General features: G+C 41.3%; 1 long non-coding RNA gene across 1 annotated transcript; it reads right to left on the bottom strand.

Moving 5' to 3' along the window:
* Positions 1-5,182: 5,182 nt before the first annotated feature.
* On the bottom strand, positions 5,183-10,564 carry LOC142740891 (uncharacterized). Its single transcript, XR_012880909.1, has 3 exons — positions 10,126-10,564; positions 7,283-7,337; positions 5,183-6,412 (listed from the first exon to the last, which is right to left on the bottom strand). It is a non-coding gene; the product is annotated as an uncharacterized LOC142740891 (long non-coding RNA).
* Between the last annotated feature and the right edge of the window lie 762 nt (positions 10,565-11,326).

The following is an 11,326-nucleotide window of genomic DNA, read 5'->3' as shown; positions in this document are numbered from 1 at the left end:
GGAAGGGCCACTGTTTTTGGCCTTTCCCCTCCTGATAATACCAGCCTGCGGCCACCCCAGTGGCCGACCATCACTACAGATGGTCAGGTACTAGATGGTACCCGGCTCTTCCCAGCACCCCTGGTGGCGGTGGCTACCGGGGTAATAAAGGTGGTTAGTGTACGCCTCTGCATCGGTTAACACTAAGCCCCGCCTTAGCAATGGATGCTGTCAATCAGCCGGCGGCCATTACTAAGGCGGTAGTAATATAGTTTAAAAAAAAACACAAAAGACATAGAAAAAATATTTTATTGAAATAAAAAACCCACACAGCCCTCATTAACCATTTTATTGATAAAAAAAAAGCTGTCATCGAAGTAGTCCTGGAATCCGCCGTAGTCCAACGACCGAACCTGTAAGAAAACACACACAAAATGATTAGTAACACGTGTGTTAGGCTTAGATACAGGGCCCATGTGTGATACTGTCTGTGGGACCCTGTATCTAAGCCTACCACAACGTAGGCTTAGATTCAGGGTCCAGCAGACAGTAATCTTATACAGTATAAGATTACTGTGTGCTGTGGCCCTGTATCTAAACCTACAGTGTGGTAGGCTTATATACAGGGCCCATCAGACAGGATCACGCATGGGCAATGTATCTAAGCCTACCATGTGATTGGCTTATATACAGGGCCCATCAGACAGGATCACACATGGGCCATGTATCTAAGCCTACCATGTGATTGGCTTAGATACAGGGCCCAGCAGACAGGATCACGCATGGGCCATGTATCTAAGCCTACCATGTGATTGGCTTAGATACAGGGCCCAGCAGACAGGATCACACAATCTGTGATCCTGTCTCATGGGCCCCCTAAGCCTGCATCATCGTAGGCTTAGGGGTTGTACAGTCCCTAAACATTGATGGCCTATCCTCAGGATAGGCCATCAATAGCTGATGTGTCTCCCGGGACCCGCCAATCAGCTGTTTTGAAGGGGCCGCAGCACTCGTACGAGAGCTGCTTCCCCTTCATTTCACTACTCGCCCACACTGTGAATCGCCGACACCGATTCACAGTGTGACCGGAATGAAGTGACAGGAATGAAGGGGAGCAGCTCTCGTACGAGTGCTGCGGCCCCTTCAAAACAGCTGATTGGCGGGTCCCGGGAGTCGGACCCCGTCAGTGAGGGCCAACCTTACCTTCCTCTTCGGCCGCGGCGGGAGTTCTGTCGTCTCGATGCTGTGCGCGGCGCATAGCGTGGTGACGTCATGCGCTGCGCACAGCGCTTTACGTCAGGACCTCCGCTGCCATCCGGAACCAGGAAGGTAAGTAAAGTATGTTACTATAGTAACAGGGGCCCGCTGCGACCCCTATAGCTACGCCAGTGCTGTTACCGCTGCCAAAGGTACTTCAACTAAGTGCTGAGTAAAGGGTCTGAATACTTATGTCTATGCAATATTTTAGTTTTTCCTTATCAATAAATTAGCAAAGATCACTAACATTCTATTTTTACATTGTCAATATAGGGTATTGAGTGCAGAATGAAGGGGAAAAACGTAAATAAAATAAAATAATTTTAGCGCAAATTTTTTTTATTTTAGCACAAGGCCTCAACATAACAAAATGTGAACAAATTCAAAGGGCGTGAAGACTTTCTGAATGCACTGTATAGATGTAAAAACTTTATCACACACATTTTTTGTAATTTTTTTTTAGTTGCACTAGGGGACTTGAACAAGCGATTATTAGAATTGTGGAGATATTCATAAGTCCCCCAGGCTGTCAAGAAAACCATGGCTTCCCGTGATTGCGGGAGGGCCGGAAGGATAACGGAAGGAAGTCCTCCTCTTTCTAAAGATTTAGTTGCCGTGGTCGCCATTGACCACGGTATCTAAGTAGTTAAACAACCAGGATCGGAGTTGTCCACAGTCAAGACCGTAACAGCGAGTTGTCGTCTGTAACATGCAGCCGACAACCGATGGGTATGGAGTGCAGTCAGCTCGTGAGCGAGCTCCATACTTCCCTTTCCTGGACACAATGTACAGTTGTGTCAAATGTTGGGAAGGGGTTAATTATTGTTATTCATAACAGCATGTGGCTCTCAGACCCTTTACATGTGGCTTGCCAGCAACAGATACATGCAACATTGATGTCATAGCATTACTAGAACTTAGTACAAGGATCAAAACTATATCACTGGTTGATACTAGGGTAGAAGTTATATCACTAGTCATATCACTAATAGTATTTTTCCCTTTTTAATGTACCTTGTGGCCGTTGGTGGGATTCAAACTTTTAACAACAAGTTCTCTGATTTTTAATAATCAAATAAAACAATTACAATATTCCAAATACACCATACACCATATATCAAAGTGGACTCTAAATAAAGAAATTCCCTGTCCAGAATGTTTAACTGGATTCCCACACCATTTATATAATCGTACATACCTGCCTACCCACACTCATTATATTAAAGTCACCCATTACGTATTGTAGCGCCCATGGCCGCGGGCCGTCGGGTTCACTCACCTCCCGACGCCCGCAGCCATGGATCTGTGAGCGCTGGCTTCCGTCTCCCTCCTAGGAGATGCCAGTGCTCGCTTCCGCTCCGTCCAGCCGGGTCCCGTAGGGTGCGCGCACACACTCGCGCCCGCTCTTAAAGGGCCAGCGTGCGCACATGAAAACTATGATCATTAACCCACGTGATTCCCTGCCCTATAGGAATGCCCCAGCCCTTCTGATCCTTGCCTGAGCGTTGTTAGTCTTTCCCTGTCTGTCTCGCAAATGGTCCCTTAGTGTCTCCCGTTCCAGCTGTTACCCGTGCCCTGTTACCATTCCTATATTCCGCATTGTTCCTGTGCCTACCCGTGTTCAAGTGCCGTCTGCCACGTCAAGTGCCGTCTGCCACGTCAAGTGCCATCTGCAACGTCTAGCGCTATCTGCTCATCGGATACTGCCCGCCACGTCTGGCGCCACTTTCCGCACCTGCCTCCATCCGTGCTGAAGCCACAGTCACAGTCCGGACTATTTCAGGTACCCTAGCATTACTGTCTGCTATCTTACTTTCACTTAGACTGTAACCTGGTCAGCTGCCTCCCCGCTACGGCGGAGCGGCCTAGTGGGTCCACAAACCCAGTGTCCGTGACACGTATAGACCTATATGCACACATTCAATATCCTAAATGGCTCAGCCCATTTAGTTAGGCTAAACCTACAAGGTGGACAAACCTAAACCCCCTCTTCCACTTGTTCATAATATAATCACAGTGATGATCAAAAGGAAGCAAGGAGGAAAGGCACATATAGCCCCGATATATGGTCATTGGTAATGACTCATCATTGATGATAATAACCTAAAAAGGAGTCAATATACCACTAGTTACTATAAAAAGTATACATTTTATTGTGTACAAATACATAAAAACTATTACATAAAAAAGTTAGAGATGATAGCGACCACAGTATGTGAAGATGGAAACCAGACAGCAATGAAATGATAATATGCATGTAATACATATATAGCAAGAAACGAGGATATGGATGTATATATACAAAATGTATATAAGAGTTTTACATATTATGACATTTGTTAGTAGCACATGTCAGGCCATCACCCACCAAACACAAGGTATGGTAGGCGAAGTGGCTGGACAATGCCAGTCACATGAACACAGAGGTACAAAATACAACATATCCTGAATACCAAATAACAGTCGTACCCATGGCACAGTGTCCGGCTGTCTGGCGTCACACCCAACCGCACGTTTCGGCGGAAGCCTTCGTCTGGGGGTGATTCCAGAGAGTCAGCGTGAGATATTTATATAAGGGCGGGCCAATAGAAATCTAATACTGGCTGATGAAAATACAAAACAGCTGAGGTGATTATAGAGTCGTGATATCAGACACAGCATTCAAACAGAGCATGCTGAATTTCTAACGAGTGTCCATGCATTCACACTATGCATCCCGGATCATAGCATGTGTGTTCGTAGAGCCCAAAAAAAAAAAAAAAAAAATGCACAGTGTGAACAAGCACAAAGGTGTTAAGAGTTTTCAAATACATTTCTCACCCTATCCTTTCCGTAAATATAAAACATATAATTCAACACAGATGTTTATGCAGAAAAGCCACATGATGTTAAAACTTTAAATAAAGTACACTACCGTTCAAAAGTTTGGGGTCACTTAGAAATTTCCTTATTTTTGCAAGAAAAGCACAGTTTTTTTCAATGAAGATAACATGAAATTAATCAGAAATACACTCTATACATTGTTAATGTGCTAAATGACTATTCTAGCTGCAAACGTCTGGTTTTTAATGCAATATCTACATAGGTGTATAGAGGCCCATTTCCAGCAATCATCACTCCAGTGTTCTAATGGTACATTGTGTTTGCTAACTGTGTTAGAAGGCTAATGGATTATTAGAAAACACTTCAAAACCCTTGTGCAATTATGTTAGCACTGCTGTAAACTGTTTTGCTGTATAGACGAGCTATAAAACTGACCTTACTTTGAGCTAGTTGAGAATCTGGAGAATTACATTTGTGGGTTTGATTAAACTCTCAAAATGGCTAGAAAAAGAGAACTTTCATGTGAAACTCGACAGTCTATTCTTGTTCTTAGAAATGAAGGCTATTCCATTCGAGAAATTGCCAAGAAACTGAAGATTTCCTACAACGGTGTGTACTACTCCCTGCAGAGTAGATAACATGAAAGTTATCTTAATGATTTACAGATCATCTGCAAAGAGCAGTGGGCCAAAATTCCATCTAACATGTGTGCAAACCTCATCATCAACTACAAAAACCGTCTGACTGCTGTGCTTGCCAACAAGGGTTTTGCCACCAAGTATTAAGTCTTGTTTGCCAAAGGGTTCAAATACTTATTTCTCTGTGCACAATGCAAATAAATATATATAATTTTGACTATGTGATTTTCTTTTTTTTTTTTATATAATCTATCTCTCACTGGTAAAATTAACCTAGCCTAAAAATTCTAAACTGTTCATGACTTTGACAGTGGGCAAACTTACAAAATCAGCAAGGGATCAAATACTTATTTCCTTCACTGTATATATATATATATATATATATATATATATATATATATATATATATAGATAAACAAACAAATGGATCCAGCAGCACCAGCAAACTGTGGGTGCAGGCCCCCGGGAACAGACCAAGTTCCAAATTATGTAGTATTCAAAAAATAGGCAGCACTCCGTAGTAAATGTGAAAAAAAGTGGGTACTTTTATTGCCCCCTATGCAACGTTTCAGCTCTGTCCTCTAGAGCCTTTCTCAAGCAACTCACATGTGATACAATCCAGGTATATAACATAGTGTTAATCAACAAACAAATTAAGTACAATCAGGTGAAAAGTGCATAACATCATTATAAAAACAATGTATAAAACATACAGTACAAAGTGATATGCAAATTGTAAACACATAGTGTCAAACTAAGATGGATAAAAACCAATCAATACCATATAAATAACAATAAAGTTAAAGTATCCAATTAGGAGTAGTGATATCATATGTGCAATTCATGTGTATGACTTTAAAAATAAATTAAAAATAAAATCATCTCATAGGACATAGTAGCACGGTGTCGCCGTTGCGGTTAGCAGATACGCGCTATTGCGCATGCGTGGAATTTTGCAATGTTCGATGTATCGCGGATATCCGGCATGCAATCGCGCATGCGCAGTAGAGCGCAGACGCGATGCGGCCATCTTTGAAATGGGAAAACAGCGTTCCGTAAGGTACAATCAATCTCTATCTATATGTATATACTCTAAAGTTGCGAATTCTATTACTGTGAAGAGTATATCACTCATATCAGAGGATCTATATTATTTGGGAAGTGAAAATACATTACAGTATCTCCATAGTCATTGTCCACATGAAGCCATTTTTATGACAACCCAAAAGAATAGGGATAGACGCAGTGGTACAACCTTATTATTTTATAGTACCTAAATGACCATTATAAAAATAAAAAGTGGAGTCAAGAGAGCGGTTAATGGCCATTCTATAAATGACCACCCCCACCCACATAATAGGTCGACAGCGGCACCATAGATACACCTTATACCCATGTGCCATAGCGTCCCCTATAGCTCCTAACATAGCATATTTTGTATTTAAAAGAGATGAATAGGAGGTACCATACCTTGGTTTATATCAAAATCATATAGACAGTGTTGGAATAGTCTGCATATTATACACCCCATTCAGATTTCAACATAAAAGTAAGAAAATGTCATTGCTAGTACTAAGAATATAAGAACGCATAGTATCCACAAATTAGAAGACGGCAAAATTCCATATATAGAAAATTTTTCATTATATTCAATAAAAAAATCAGTGATGACTTTCTGTCTGTAAAGGTGATCTTCAAGAGGGTATGAGAGTAATCTAGAGAGAAAGAACAAGTATTAATATCTCAAAATTTTTTAAAACGTGTAATTTATACAGATGATGATGTCAAAAGTAACAACATTAATGGGGCATGGCGGGAAGAAGGAAGGCTTCTTTATATCACTCCACTAAGTGAAAAATCTACATTAAGCCCATTTGGCTTAAGGGTATTAAGCCTACTTATCCATTGCAGCTCCCTAGTTTTTAGTAACCTGGTCCTATTTCCACCTCGTCTCAACGGGGGTATATGGTCCAGGATCCAAAATCTTAACTGTTGTTCAGTATCACCCATATCTGAAAAGTGGTTAGATACAGGTAAATCCAGACGCTTTTTTTCTGATGGTATACCTATGTTGGTTCAGTCTAGTTTTTAAATCGAGTGTGGTTTCATATATACATATAGCACCAGAAGCAAACTCAGTGCAGAAATACAACACCAGAACGAAGCTCAGTACAGAAATACACAACAGAACCAATCTCAGTACATATAGAGTGCCAGAGCGGTGCTCAGTACATAAATACATCTCCAGAACCAAGCTCAGTACATATATACGGTACCAGAACCAAGATGAGTACATATATACTGCACCGAAACCAAGCTCAACACATGTATACAGCACCAAAGTGACGTTCAGTACATATATAAAACTCCAGAACCAAGCTTTGTACATATATACAGCACCAGAACAACGCTGAGTACACGTATATATGTTTTGAGCTTGGTTGTTATGATGTATATATTTAGTAAGCGTGGTTTTGGTGCTATATTTATGTATTGAGCTTCATTCTGGTGCTGTATTTATATGCCAGACAAATGACTGAAAAATAACTATATTAATTTAAAATCTTTGAACAGGCCATACTTACTCATGAGGGCAGGTACAGACACCACCTCCCAGCAGGACGCAGACAAACCACAATGCTACATAGAGGGAGATTACACAGGTGAAATATACTGATGAACACTCACTCACACGCCTACTATTCATGAGGGACGTGGCTGCTTAGTATTATCATTGTGAGTCCCTACACTCCTATGACAAACAAATCACTGAAAAATAACTATATTCATTTATTCATTACTTTATTTTGTATTTATATGCTAAGCTTGGTTCTGGTTGTTATGATGTATACAGTGAAGGAAATAAGTATTTGATCCCTTGCTGATTTTGTAAGTTTGCCCACTGTCAAAGTCATGAACAGTCTAGAATTTTTAGGCTAGGTTAATTTTACCAGTGAGAGATAGATTATATAAAAAAAAAAAAAGAAAATCACATAGTCAAAATTATATATATTTATTTGCATTGTGCACAGAGAAATAAGTATTTGATCCCCTACCAACCATTAAGAGTTCAGCCTCCTCCAGACCAGTTACACGCTCCAAATCAACTTGGTGCCTGCATTAAAGACAGCTGTCTTAAATGGTCACCTGTATAAAAGACTCCTGTCCACAGACTCAATTAATCAGTCTCACTCTAACCTCTACAACATAGGCAAGACCAAAGAGCTTTCAAAGGATGTCAGGGACAAGATCATAGACCTGCACAAGTCTGGAATGGGCTACAAAACCATAAGTAAGACGCTGGGTGAGAAGGAGACAACTGTTGGTGCAATAGTAAGAAAATGGAAGACATACAAAATGACTGTCAATCGACATCGATCTGGGGCTCCATGCAAAATCCTGAGGAAGGTGAGAGCTCAGCCGAAAACTACATGGGGGGAACTTGTTAATGATCTCAAGGCAGCTGGGACCACAGTCACCAAGAAAACCATTGGTAACACATTACGCCGTAATGGATTAAAATCCTGCAGTGCCCGCAAGGTCCCCCTGCTCAAGAAGGCACTTGTACAGGCCCGTCTGAAGTTTGCAAATGAACATCTGGATGATTCTGAGAGTGATTGGGAGAAGGTGCTGTGGTCAGATGAGACTAAAATGTAGCTCTTTGGCATTAACTAAACTCGCCGTGTTTGGAGGAAGAGAAATGCTGCCTATAACCCAAAGAACACTGTCCCCACTGTCAAGCATGGAGGTGGAAACATTATGTTTTGGGGGTGTTTCTCTGCTAAGGGCACAGGACTACTTCACCGCATCAATGGGAGAATGGATGGAGCCATGTACCGTCAAATCCTGAGTGACAACCTCCTTCCCTCCACCAGGACATTAAAAATGGCTCATGGCTGGGTCTTCCAGCACGACAATGACCCGAAACATACAGCCAAGGCAACAAAGGAGTGGCTCAAAAAGAAGCACATTAAGGTCATGGAGTGGCCTAGCCAGTCTCCAGACCTTAATCCCATCGAAAACTTATGGAGGGAGCTGAAGATTCGAGTTGCCAAGCGACAGCCTCGAAATCTTAATGATTTACAGATGATCTGCAAAGAGGAGTGGGCCAAAATTCCATCTAACATGTGTGCAAACCTCATCATCAACTACAAAAAACGTCTGACTGCTGTGCTTGCCAACAAGGGTTTTGCCACCAAGTATTAAGTCTTGTTTGCCAAAGGGTTCAAATACTTATTTCTCTGTGCACAATGCAAATAAAAATATATAATTTTGACAATGTGATTTTCTGTTATTTTTTTAATGTAATCTATCTCTCACTGGTAAATTTAACCTAGCCTAAAAATTCTAGACTCTTCATGTCTTTGACAGTGGGCAAACTTACAAAATCAGCAAGGGATCAAATACTTATTTCCTTCACTGTATAAGTCCAGAACCGAGCTTAGTACATACATACAGCACCAGAACCAGGCTCAGTACATATATACAGCACAAGCACAAATACAGCTCAATATAGAGATAATTTGCAAATTCAGTTTAACCCCTGCCATATCAGTTTATACGGCATAAAACTACAGCCTGAACAATGGTAAGGATATGCTGGAAGTTGCTGTTTCACAAAAAAGAACGATACATCTCGCTGCAGATCATATAGTGACTACAGTACTGATCATATTCTCCACAGGGAGAATAAACTTTTACATTTAGTAACTTGCCGCTCAGATGTCTTCGGCTGCCCACTTTGCCATTCTTCACACACTGTGCCCCTGAATATAATTGTGCTACACACTGTGCCCTGAATATAATACTAGCATACACTGTGCCCATGATGAATATAATTGTGTCAAATACTTCAAACTAATGCACCACACACACACACACACACACACACACACACACACACACACACACACACACACACACACACACACAGTGCCCCCTTTTAGATAGAGCCACCTGTAGATTGTGCCCCTCATAGAGCCCTGTGTAGATAGAGCCCTCTGTAGACAGTTTCCTCATAGAGTCCCATGTAGATAGTGGCCCCTATAGTGGTCCCTGTTGATAGTGCCCCCTGTAGAGTATCCTATAGATAGGGCTCCTGTAGATAGGGCCTTCTATAGATAGGACCCCCATGGAATCCCATGTAGATAATGCCCCCTGCTGCGTACCCTGTAGATCGGGCCCCCTATAGAGTCCCCTGTAGACAGTGCCCCCTGTAGCATCCCCTGTAAATAGGGCCCATGTATATAGGGCCCACTATATAGTCTACTGTAGCTAGGGCCCCTTGTAGCTAGGGCCCCCTATATAGTCCACAATAGATAGGGCCCACTGTATAGGGTCCTGTAGCTAGGTCCCCCTATATAGTCCCCTGTAAATAGGGCCCCCCAACACTGCCCACTGTAAGAAAAAAACAAAAACATATGCTTACCTGTCCCTGTTCCCGCACCGTCCTTAAGTGACGCCAGGTCTCATCCAGCGGAACGACGCAGTGGCTCGATGACGTAATCGCGCCGACTGCATCATAGCTAAAGCAACGAATGGCGAGGGCAGATAGCAAAATCAATCAAATTCAATTGTCTCCGCGTCCTGAGGAATTTTAACAACCGGTTCGGGAGAACAGGGGCGAATCGGCCGGATCCCATCCCTGCTTGTGGCTCAACACTTTGAGGACCTCTGCATTACAGCAAAGCACTTGTCAAAATAAGTAGGGCATTCGAAAGATCGCCAGTAGAGATATGGTTGGTGTAGCTTCATGCTGTACTCTATGGGGGACAGAGTAAAACCGTCAAAATCAAATGCATTTTATAACAAAGAGTTGATGCTATTAGTACTGTTTATATTGTGCTATTTATAATCTGTATGCGGCAAGTCCATTTCAAAGGACATGTGAGTCAGCAACGCCAAATATGTTCAAGGTTGGCGTTTTTAGATTTATGTTTGTAAGCAACTCTTTATCATTATCACACTGGGTACTGAACAGTGAAGCTAGACATACTGTACTTGTAAAGTCTTTACTAGGAAACTATTTTATTCTTGTTTTCCAAGGACAGTTCAATAGAAACCTGCATACATTATTTCCAGCTGTAGCCATAAGAGGGGTTTTAAAGCAACTATGAATATGAATGATTTGCATACCTTTTTTATGTATATATCCTTTATATAATGCCGTCCATACACCTGAAACAGTTTTGTCCTGTAGCAATCACTTGATATTCTGTGATTAGATCTTCCATTTGTCATAGTTTTCAGAAATGTTTCTTTATATTGAACATTCTAAACTTACAGAACACTAATATCTATTTTCATATAAAAGAAACATACATTACAAGCTCTATCCTTGCATAATAAGCGATTTGATATTATATATCGATTGGTTAAATTTTTCCCTTCCCAAGAATTAATTTGGAAATAACAGCAGAGCCATTTACTTTCAATGTATCATATCCTAAAAATTCTTAAGCCCAATAACAACATTAATATTATATACAGGCCTCATTTTTCAAAACAGAAAAACCGGACTTGTAGCAACCAATCATAGCTCAGCTTTAATTTTTCCACAGCATTATTCTTCATTTATATAGCTCTAAGATATTCTGCTGCACTTTACAATTCAGAGGGAACATAAAATC

Source organism: Rhinoderma darwinii, chromosome 2 (assembly GCF_050947455.1).
Source record: "Rhinoderma darwinii isolate aRhiDar2 chromosome 2, aRhiDar2.hap1, whole genome shotgun sequence".
Taxonomy (NCBI): domain Eukaryota; kingdom Metazoa; phylum Chordata; class Amphibia; order Anura; family Rhinodermatidae; genus Rhinoderma; species Rhinoderma darwinii.
Note: the sequence above shows the minus strand (reverse complement) of the source record. Positions and strands in the feature narration are given on the sequence as shown.